The following is an 11174-nucleotide window of genomic DNA, read 5'->3' as shown; positions in this document are numbered from 1 at the left end:
AATTTGATAGAGAAACACCTATTTGCTGTTCCACTTATTTATGCACTCATTGGTTGAGTCTTGGATGTGCCCAGATTGGGGATTGAACCTGCAACCTTGGTGTATCAGAACGATGCTCTAACCAACTGAGCTACCTGGCCAGCCCTCTCCATTATTTAAAATAAAAAATTTAATTGTAAATAGTAAAATAAAATGAGATCAAAATTTTACATGCATTTGATGCTAGATTTTTGCATTCACTTTTTGAGGATTGAGTTTACTATTCAGGTTCAGAATTTGCATATTACTTATTTATTTTTGCTGCTTAACCTTCTGTTTTGTTGAATTTTATAAGAAAGGCTAGAAGTATACATGAAACTGTCAAGCATAGCCCACAAACTAAAGAAATGGGCAAAACAAGGATTACCATGTCTAAGACTCACTTTAGCACATAACCTAGAGATGTCATTATGCAAAGACAAGCACTCCTGGCTCGAATTAGAAGTTTTGGGCTGCTTATCGTAGGCTTCTAGACACTATTTCTCAGAAATAAGCAAATAGTTCAAGGCATTCAAGCAGGATCTCAAAAGATATTTCCAGTCTCTGTAGTCTCCATTTTAGGGAAGGCATACAGAAAGAGGATGGGAAATTAGTATTGAGCCATGCACTGGGAGAAAAATCTAATGTCCCTGAAGAAAAGGAACCTTGTTCACTGATACAAGAAAATGTTAAGTATAAGGCTTATGGACTATTAAATTTATATCTAATAAGCCAATCAATGTCAGGTCACTGTGCTAAATAGAAGGTACCAGGGAGGTAATAAACGCAGTCATATTGTGGTTTTTATTTTGAAAGAGTTTCGTCCACATTTGCAGTGTGAACACATGAGTAGACTTGTGGACAGAAAAGGGGGGGTTGTTGGAAAGTAACCTCAGGTGGTGATCTGATCATAAATTCCGAACTGGGCGGGTCACGCGGGTAGTCATGCCCCAGGCATACATCTTCTTTAGTAAAAGGTTTGTCTTGGCCATAAGCAAGCCCTGTTCACTTTTTCTGTGCATCTAGGTTAACACACCTTTGCCATAACCACCCTTGAGAGCACACCATCTTAACTGTCCTGTAATCCAGTCCCCACCTTGTGCCTCCCATCTCCCTGTAATCGTTCTTAAATTCCCTCCTGTATTTCAAATGCATAAAAGAAGCTGCAAAACTGTTATCCTCCAGAGCATTTGAGATCTTGTTCCCTGGCATTGCCATCAGTTTGGCTCAAAGAAACTCATAAACATTCTCTACAGGTTTGGATGGTCAACAGATTATCTCTAAATCTAGGTTAAATGAATAATCACTTCACTTTTTAGACTTTTAGTCAAAATTATTTAGGAGAAGTAAAATAAGCTGAGTTAACTTTTTAATCTGTCTGCTCACTGGGTATGTAATGAAGTAGGCAAGATCTGACTAAAACCCACATTTGTTGCTCATCCACTTGGCTGCATTAACGTAGTTCCCCTTTTAAAGATTTATTGAGGAGACTCAAGCTCAGGCTCGGTGCCACCTGCCCCAAAGGCTGTGCCACAGCTTTTCTCCCACTCTGAGCTGCAGAGGAAGGACTCACCTCTCCCTCCCTACAGCCAACCTTCACCCCCATCCTTGTTCACTGGCTTCTAGTATCTCAAAGTGACCTGGCTGAGAAAGGAAGTAGATCAAAGGGCATTGTCCCTGTCTTCCCAGAGAAGTTTTCTCTACAGAGGAAAAAGTTTTACAGACTAAAAATTTTAAAGAACATTGTCCCCCACTGGTTTCCCTTTCTAGAGAAAGGTACGTCTAGAAGAGAGTAATTAAAAGAGCTTATCACTCACATGTGGGATATAAAACTGAAACTCGTGAACACAAATAGCAGCATGGTAAGGGGGAAAGAAGAGGATGAAGGGGGGCCTACGAGAAGGTGACAGGAGAAGATTTGACTTTGGGTGGTGGGCACACAGTGCAATATACAGATCTTGTAACACAGAAACCCACACCCTGAAGCCTGTATGTTCATGTTGACCACTGTCACCCCAATTAATGTAATAAATAAATAGTGTAAAATAATAATAATAATAACTTGGCTTAAAAAAAAGTCATAATGAAATGCAGAGTCTAAATTACAGATCGCAAAAAGGCAGACATTCTATTCAGCTTGCACAATTGTGTTTAAAAGTTTTAAGTTGACATTAAAAATTGAGAATTTCATTAAAAAATCTAAATTCTAAGCTCCTCTTATAAATTGGGATGCTCTGGCCACCCTGGGCCATCATTCCTGCATGGCAACCTTTTGCTGGAGCAGACCCTTTCCAGTTCTCTACATCCAGCTTTACTGAGTTCAGATGCTGGAGCCAGACCCATGGATGTCACTTGCCTGGCCTCTTCTTTCTTCTCTTCATTCTAGGCTGGCTAAGGAGTTGCACTAACTCTTACCCCCATGTTCTCTCCTTTCCTGTTGAATCAGCTCTTATATCACTTAGAGTTTTCTTGTTAAGTCAGTAGTTGCATCAGTGAAAATCCCAGCTCAGAAATTCTAGTACATACTCCCATGATACATCACCTCAAATTCTTTGTGAAAGAATGGATATTTGAAAGTGACTACAAGCGCAAATGCACCTTTGCCTACAACTATGCAAATTCTATAAGTGAATTTGCATTGACTTGAAATAAATTAGACTGTAAAACCAAAACAATTTAAAAAACAAGAGTAAAAGGCAAATATCTAGTAATAAATGTTAACTACTTGAGGTTAAGTCCTCATGTTGTAAGCTTACTTTCAGTCTTCGTAGCACTTACCTAGTTACAACTTGCTCCTGCTACCCATAAGCTCTTGATGGCAGGGATTCTGTCAATCCTTTATATTCCGCTGTATTCCAAAGTGGATAGCAAAAATATTCACTGATTCAATAAATAAATAAATAAATAAATAAATAAGTCAGGAAATGTTTAAGCAAAGCTGTAGTCATCAAACATAAAATAATTTTTCAGATTCCTAGCAACCAGGACTAAGGGAGAAGCAGCCAACCGACTTGGCTTGTGGCCTGTCCATATTCCAGGATTATCTCTGTTGCAGAAATCAGTGTGGGAAAACAAACAAGCAGACACTCCACCTTCATAAAGCCGCTCTGCATTCCTGGTTGTTAGTGCCCTGAGGATTAGAGTCCAGAGTTCATGTTACTGCCCCCGGTTTCAGCACAGGCCTTGGGTCTCTTCAGGAACACAGTCATGGAGGTGCTGATTTTCAGATGGGAACCTGGTGAATGAAAAACAAAACACAAATCTTGTTACTTGCAATGAGGGTTTAGGAGGCGGCAGAATCTCCTTGCTAGTCCTGGCCAACAAGATTAGAACAGGACACACTTAATGTGTAGGAAGTGACTAGGCTAATGCACTAAACTTTCCACCTTCAGAATTGGCCCCGCAGTCTAGGGAAGAGCAAGACTGTGATGGCTGTAGAACACTCTAGGAATACAGCAGCGATTTTCAACATTTTTCATTTCATGGCACACAAACTAAAATTCTGTGGCCCGTCAAAAAAATGTATTTTTTTCTGATCTGACAAAAAATAGGAATGAGTTTGATAGAGTTACAAATAATAATAGTAGTAGTAATTATCTACTCTTTTTGTTCCAAAATGACTTAAAAAAAAAAAAAAGGTGTATATAAGGATTTCTGGTACCAAGAATTAACCAATCAGTCCGGCCAGCATGGCTCAGTGGTTGAGCCTCAACCCATGAACCTGGAGGGCACGGTTTGATTCCTGGTCAGGGCACATGCCCCAGTTATGGTAGATCCCCAGTAGGGGGCATGAAGGAGGCAGCTGATCAATGATTCTCTCTTATCATTGATGTTTCTATCTCTCTCCCTCTCCCTTCCTCTCTGAGATCAATAAAAATATATTAAAAAAAAGAATTAACCAATCAGATGCAACCTTATTATGCAAGGTGACCATTAAGATACAACTCTATTATATGACCTATTCCAAAGTGGATTTATGGTTCAAGAGAGGACATTTACACCAGACAGCTGTTGATCTGTTGAAAACTTCTGGAATAGAGATTCAGGAAAGCCATTAAAAATCCTACTGGGCAATCTCCGAGTTTCGAACTTGTGAAACTGGACAACCAATAGGTCAGGGCTGCCTGTCACTTCTTAAACCCATTAAGCAGATACAGGGTTGAATCCTATATGAATGTTTATTGCAACAATGCTGATAATATAGGAGAGTAGCAGGTCACCCATGAAAATCTGTTCTACCCTTCCCATAAGCGAGCTGTTTATATTGGATAGAAGGACAATGATTGCGTGGGAAAGTAGGAATTACAGACATGGGGAAGTAGGTAAGGTGTAATGGTTACAGGCAATGCAGGCTGGGGTATTGCAAAGAGTGGGTGCTTCTGGGACAAGACTTTCAGCAACAAGGTTGTTAAACTTTCCATGATGATAGGCAGTCCTTGGAAAAGGAGGATGGACGACATTCCGATGTTAACTCCCATGTCCTGGGGCATGCAACTCTCATCCAGGTTAGAATGTGCTTTTTCTACTCAGAACAGAACAATCATGGTTAACAGAGCACGGTTTATATTTCTGCTCATTATAGTTAGTCTCCACCTTTCTATTTCTGCCCCTAACACTTGTAGATGCCAAACTGCCACCCTGTTGTGATGCCTTCTGGAACTCGAAGCTACACCTTCCGCATGGCCCCTCTGGCCTGCCAGGCACCTCAGATGAGAGCTGTGCCCAGGCCGGCACCAGCCACTCAGACGCCCCCAGCAGCTCCACCACCTGCTGTTGGCTCACCTGCTGCTGCACCCTGGCAACCGGGCCTGATGGCCCAGCTGGCGTGGCTGTGGGCTCTGCTGTCAGCCACAGCCGGGATCCTGCCGTCTCTGGGGCTTCAGTGGAGGAAGTAATGCTAAGCCCTCAAGGCCTGACATCACTTATCAGGAGCATGAGGGAAGCCAGAGCATCAGCAGTTTGCCCCGTGTCACTGTGACATGCAACAGGTTGGGAGTGTGCCCAGGACCAGGGTGACCGTAAACTTGGGGAGGGTTTCAGCGAGGTGCTGAGACAGGGCAGATTTGCCAGTGGATTAGCCTGATGTAAGACACGGAAAATCATCTCTCGGTTGGAGGCTGCCAACTTTCCATCCTAAAACCAAGGCCCAATTTATCTGTAAGCTGTCAGAGAAGGTCCCCACGCTGGCAAACACTGCTGTGACGTCCTCAGAGCCTTGATTGGCCACATTTTGGCACCGGGCCACAGCTGAGCTGGTTCCTCTGACCCCTGTTTATATCTCTACAGCTATTCACAGCTTAAAAAAAAAAATAGTCAGTAGTTCTCAAACTGGTAGCTTCAAACAGCTTACAGTTAAGGAAGTTCTGCTGAATGGTTTGTGGCCACTGAGTTGTGGATGTGGTTTTATGTCAGCGAGATCTCAGGCAAGTGTGGACTCACTGACTATAATATTCGAAGACCAATCTTTAACCTCTGTTTGGGTTGGCTTGTTTATTTATTTATTTTTATTTTTTGCTTTTTTGTTTTTGTTGTTGTTTATTATTTGGGTGTTCTTGGACCATGAGCGATCAGAATGGAATTTGAATTTAAAAAAAGGATATATAAGAAAACGAAAATCATCTCTCATGACCAAGTTAATTTAGTGTAAAAATATAATCGATAGTGAAAGTATAAAAGTAGCAGTTAACCTCTCTTCTATCATTAATAGTTCCCTTGCCTCAGGATTGCAATGGGAGAGGGTATTTTTACTGTACGGAAGTTCACTGAGATGGTATTGTGTTTGAGGCAGGACCAATGTTTGTATGGCCTCCTTAAACCAGCTTTTGTGATGTGATTGTTTGTGAATCAATTAGGATAACATGATTTTCTTCCAAAAAAAAAAATCCTGTGAGCAATAGTTATTTCATGATGTGTCTTACTGTGCCATAGTGATATGGGAAAATGAAATAAAAATAGGGAAAGATGAGACATACTGCAAAAAAGCTTTAAGCCCTGAGATCTTGCTGTAGGTAATAGTGAAAAATGGTCATGAAGTGCTGGGTACAGCTAGGCTCCCCTACCCTTCGTATAGCTTCAGTGCTGTGCGTGCTGCACCTTCATGGACCCCCTGGGGCTCCCTCTGGTGGCACAGGAGTCCTCAGTGATTACTGACTGTTTTCAAAAATTTCTTATATATTCCTTCACTGAAGCTTTCAATGAGAATAGATTTTTAGCTGATCCGTTTTAAATAATAAAATAAAATGAATTAATCCAAAAACAGATACTAAAAACAGATTCATAGAAATAGGAAATCTGCCAAAACCGGTTTGGCTCAGTGGATAGAGCGTCGGCCTGCGGACTGAAGGGTCCCAGGTTCGATGCCGGTCAAGGGCATGTACCTGGGTTGCGGGCACATCCCCAGTGGGGAGATGTGCAGGAGGCAGCTGATCGGTGTTTCTCTCTCATCGATGTTTCTAACTCTCTGTCTCTCTCCCTTCCTCTCTGTAAAAAATCAATAAAATATAAAAAAAAAAGAAATAGGAAATCTGATATAAGACAGAGGCGGCCTGGGAAATCAATAAAGAAATACAAACTGCCGATATGGCTCAGTGGTTGAGCATCGGCCAATGAATCAGGGGGTCCCAGATAGATTCCTGGTTAGGGCACATGCCTGGGTTGCAGGCTCAGTCCCCAGAAGGGGGCGTGCAGAAGGCAGCCGATAAACGATTCTCTCTCATCATTGATGTTTCTATCTCTCCCTCCTTTTCCTCTTTCTGAAATCAATCTGTGTGTGTGTGTGTGTGTGTGTGTGTATAATTTTTTTTAAGGAAGAAGAAATGCAAACCAACCAGAAAATGGGCAAATGATTTGGTTAGGTATTACACAGAAGGGGGAGCATTATGGCCAATAAACATATGGAAATATTGTTAACTTCATTAGTGATCAGAGAAATACAAGTTAAAAACAGTGCGTTACCATTTTATACCTACCAGATTGGCAGAAACTTAAGAATTGATCAATTTTTTTTATGTTTGGTGAGAAAGTGGAGTTGCTTAATTTATAGAAAACTCTCATGTACTTTTTATTTGTTTTTTCCACCACCATTTATCCCCTCTATGCCCTCTCCTGCCTCCACCAACCCTCTCCCCATCCCCCTCCCCCTTCAAACACTTTTTTTTGGGGGGGGGGGGTGGAGAATGGAAAGGAGGGAGACAGAAAGATTGATGAGAGAGAGACACATCAATTGGTTGACTCCCACATGCGCCCTAACCGGGGCCAGGGATTGAGCCTGCAACTGAGATATGTGCGCTTGACCTAAATCAAACCTGTGACCCTTTAGTCCGCAGGCTGAGGCTGTAATCACTGAGCCAAACCAGCTAGGGTGCCTCATACACTTTTGATGGCACTGTAAGTTTGATAATGACTTTGGGTAACAGTTTAGTTTCTATCTCTCTCTCCCTCTCCCTTCCTCTCTGAAATCAATACAAATATATTTTTAAGAAACCACCACTGCTCTAGGACAAAACTACTGTTAAAAAAAAAAAATCTGTACTCTGTGAGAGCAAGAATTATCCCCTTGCTCTTGGTCTCTGCTTCATTTCATTATGAGACTAGCCTTCCAAACATGGTTTACATAGCAGCCAGATATCTGCTCACACAGCATCAAGATTTCCTGTTCACCTCAGCATGAAGTACAATTGCTCCAGGTACTAGAGGTTCAGGCCCTCCCCAGTCTGACCCCAGCGCACCGTTTTTGTCTTGTTTTCTGCCCTCAGTATCCGCTATCCCCACACTAATATCAACACACACACTGAGTTTTCTCACTTCTTGGTATTTGTTTCTGCCATTACACTAAGTAGTTTCACTTCTAAAAACTGTTCTTTTTTATCTCCATCAGGATACCTATCAGCAATAGCTATTTTGCATTTTAATAAGTATCTATTTTTAATATGTTGTAAAGAGCAAGATTGTCGTACTTAAAGTAACAGACATCAGTTTTAGATGAAAAGTGCAGACACCAGCACATTTGCCTATGATTATCTGTGATGACACTTCTGACAGAAGTTTCTTTTGTTTGAGCTGAGTACATCTTGTTTTTGCAATATGATTATAGAATTAGAGATCCCGACCACTCATGCGGATCTTACAGTTGTAATAACATTATTAGTGCTTTGTATTTGCATGACATGCTGTGGGTAACATAGCCATTCAGTTGATTATCAAGTATTGTTAGAAAATGTCTCCCTCATTTTACAGTTTAGGAAACTGAAGACAAGAGAGAAGTTGTAGTCAATAAAATTGCATACTTTGGTAGGTACGTTTAAATTATTGCATCTGTAGTAGAAATAAAACTGGCAACAATAATAATAATAATCTCCTGAACGTGGAAGACTATGAAGTCCTGAGTTTTTCCTGTTACCTGAATGACTTGACTGATGGAAAAGTTCACTAATCAAAGATGGATTCATTCCACAAACAATCGCTGAACACCTGCCAAAATGCGAAGCAACATGTTCGGCACTGACAAAATGGCAATGATCAGTAATGTGATGATGTGATGATACGGGGTTTCCAAGAAGCTTACAAGGTAGGAAGGGGAAGCCACAGTATTTTTAAGTCAGGTCCTATAATAGCATTTGCGTGTGGACCAAAGACTAGACATTGTGCTCTCAGTTAACACACTGAAGAGAGCACCTAGTACTTCTCCTTTACCATTAAAAGCCTTCGGAGAACATTCAGCAAATTAGTAAGCACACCCAGGGCGGAGGGAACATTCTGAACTATACCAGTGCATTGTTTTTCATAAATAGCATCTTAGTGCACTGGAGGCTATCAGTGAGTGTTTATTACAATATTCATTCCTCTTGATTAAGATGATAACAAATGATTAATGAATTCCATACCACAATTAAAGTGAAAAGTCCCACCTTTCTGACAAATAGGACTGTCCAGATGATAACAATGATGAATCAGAGAAATGATTGTATAAACCCTTGGGCAGTGACAATCGTTTGTAACTGTGTCTGATTCTAAAAGCTTAGCACAGTTACACTTCTGAACTATTGTGAAGGTATTTTTTTTTTTAAATTAAATCTTTGTTGTTCAGATTATTACAGTTGTTCCTCTTTTTCCCCCCATAGCTCCCCTCCACCCGTTTCCCACCCCACCCTCCGCCCTCACCACCTCCCCTCCCCCGTCCTCATCCATAGGTGCACGATTTTTGTTCAGTCTCTTCCCGCATCTCCCACACCCCTTTCCCCCCCAAGAATAGGCAGTACACTTCCTTTCTATGTCCCTGATTCTATTATAATCACCAGTTTATTCTGTTCATCAGATTATTTATGCACTTGATTTTCAGATTCACTTGTTGATAGATGTGTATTGGTTGTTCATAATTTGTATCTTTACCTTTTTCTTCCTCTTCCTCTTCTTAAAGGATACCTTTCAGCATTTCATATAGTACTGGTTTGGTGGTGATGAACTCCTTTAGCTTTTCCTTATCTGTGAAGCTCTTTATCTGACCTTCAGTTCTGAATGATAGCTTTGCTGGATAAAGTAATCTTGGTTGTAGGTTCTTGGTATTCATCACTTTGAATATTTCTTGCCACTCCCTTCTGGCCTGCAAAGTTTCTGTTGAGAAATCAGCTGACAGTCGTATGGGCACTCCCTTGTAGGTAACTGAGTTTCTTTTTCTTGCTGCTTTTAAGATTCTCTCTTTGTCTTTTGCTCTTGGCATTTTAATTATGATGTGTCTTGGTGTGGTCCTCTTTAGATTCCTTTTGTTTGGGGTTCTCTGCACTTCCTGGACTTGTAAATCTATTTCTTTGACCAGGTAGGGGAAGTTTTCTGACATTATTTCTTCAAATAGGTTTTCAATATCTTGCTCTCTCTCTTCTTCTGGCACCTCTATAATTCGGATGTTGGTGCCCTTGAAGCTGTCCCAGAGGCTCCTTACACTATCTTCGTATTTTTGGATCCTTTTTTATTTTGCTTTTCTGGTTGGGTGTTTTTTGCTTCTTCATATTTCAAATCTTTTTTTTTAATATATTTTATTGATTTTTTACAGAGAGGAAGGGAGAGAGATAGAGAGTTAGAAACATTGATGGGAGAGAAACGTCGATCAGCCGCCTCCTGCACATCTCCCACTGGGGATGTGCCTGCAACCCAGGTACGTGCCCTTGACGGGAATCGAACCTGGGACCCCTCAGTCCGCAGGCCGATGCTCTATCCACTGAGCCAAACCGGTTTTGGCGATATTTCAAATCTTTGACTTGATTCTTGCGATCCTCTAGTCTGCTGTTGGGAGTCTGTATAATATTCTTTATTTCAGTCAGTGTATGCTTAATTTCTAGTTGGTCCTTTATCACAACCTTGAGGGTCTCATTAGATTTCTTGAGGGTCTCATTAAGTTTGTTGGCGGTTTCTAGAAAATTCTTGAAAAACCTTAAAAGTGTGGTTTTAAAGTCTATATCCAGTAGTTTGCTTTTCTCCATTTCTGTCATTTGTGTCCTGTTTCTTTGTCTCCGCATTTTTTTATGCTTCACTGTGTCGATAGAGTGGTTTTCTGTGCTAGGTGTCCTGTAGGGCCCAGTGGCTCAGCCTCCCCAATTACCTGAGGTAGACACTCTTGGTGCACCCCCTTGTGGGCTTTGTGCACAGTCTTGTTGTAGTTAAGCCTTGATTGTTGTAGGTATCACTGGGAGAGATTGACCTTCAGGCCAATTGGCTGTGAGAATCAGCTGTGTCTGCAGTGGGAGAACTTCTATGCTGGAGACACCCGTCTGGGGCAAGACTTGCTTCAATGGGGCTTTGGTGGTCACTGAGTCTGCCCCCTGAGTGTGTCCTTTATGGATCTGAGGAGCTGCAATCTGGATGGTCCCACTCTGACCACTGGGCACACTGGCTCCTGGATCTCTAAGGAGGTGCTAATCTAGCCTTTGCCTGAGGCTACCCAGCAGGAGCCAGCTGTGATGAAATGCAAGTTGCCCTGGGGCCTTGGACCAGCTGCAGTTTGTTAGATAATTATCAGATTGCAAAGGGCCAGGCCTTTCATATTCAAAAACCTCTGTGCACGCTGAATACGGTGAGCAGAGCTGCAGTCTCTGTGCGAGCATCCTGGTGAGGGCACCAGAAGAGAAGATCGTAGAATTAAAAGGCTGTGTGCAGAGATTTGAAAA

At 41.6% G+C, this 11174-nt stretch overlaps 1 pseudogene across 1 annotated transcript; it reads left to right on the top strand.

Moving 5' to 3' along the window:
- The first annotated feature begins 4664 nt into the window (after positions 1–4664).
- Positions 4665–5101, top strand: LOC308527120 (coiled-coil-helix-coiled-coil-helix domain-containing protein 2-like; annotated as a pseudogene). The gene has a single exon. The product of its transcript is annotated as a coiled-coil-helix-coiled-coil-helix domain-containing protein 2-like (transcript).
- Positions 5102–11174: the final 6073 nt, after the last annotated feature.

Source organism: Myotis nattereri, assembly GCF_964212035.1.
Source record: "Myotis nattereri genome assembly, chromosome: 1".
Lineage (NCBI taxonomy): Eukaryota > Metazoa > Chordata > Mammalia > Chiroptera > Vespertilionidae > Myotis > Myotis nattereri.
The sequence above is the reverse complement of the archived record's forward strand: the minus strand, read 5'-3'. Positions and strand labels throughout refer to the sequence as shown.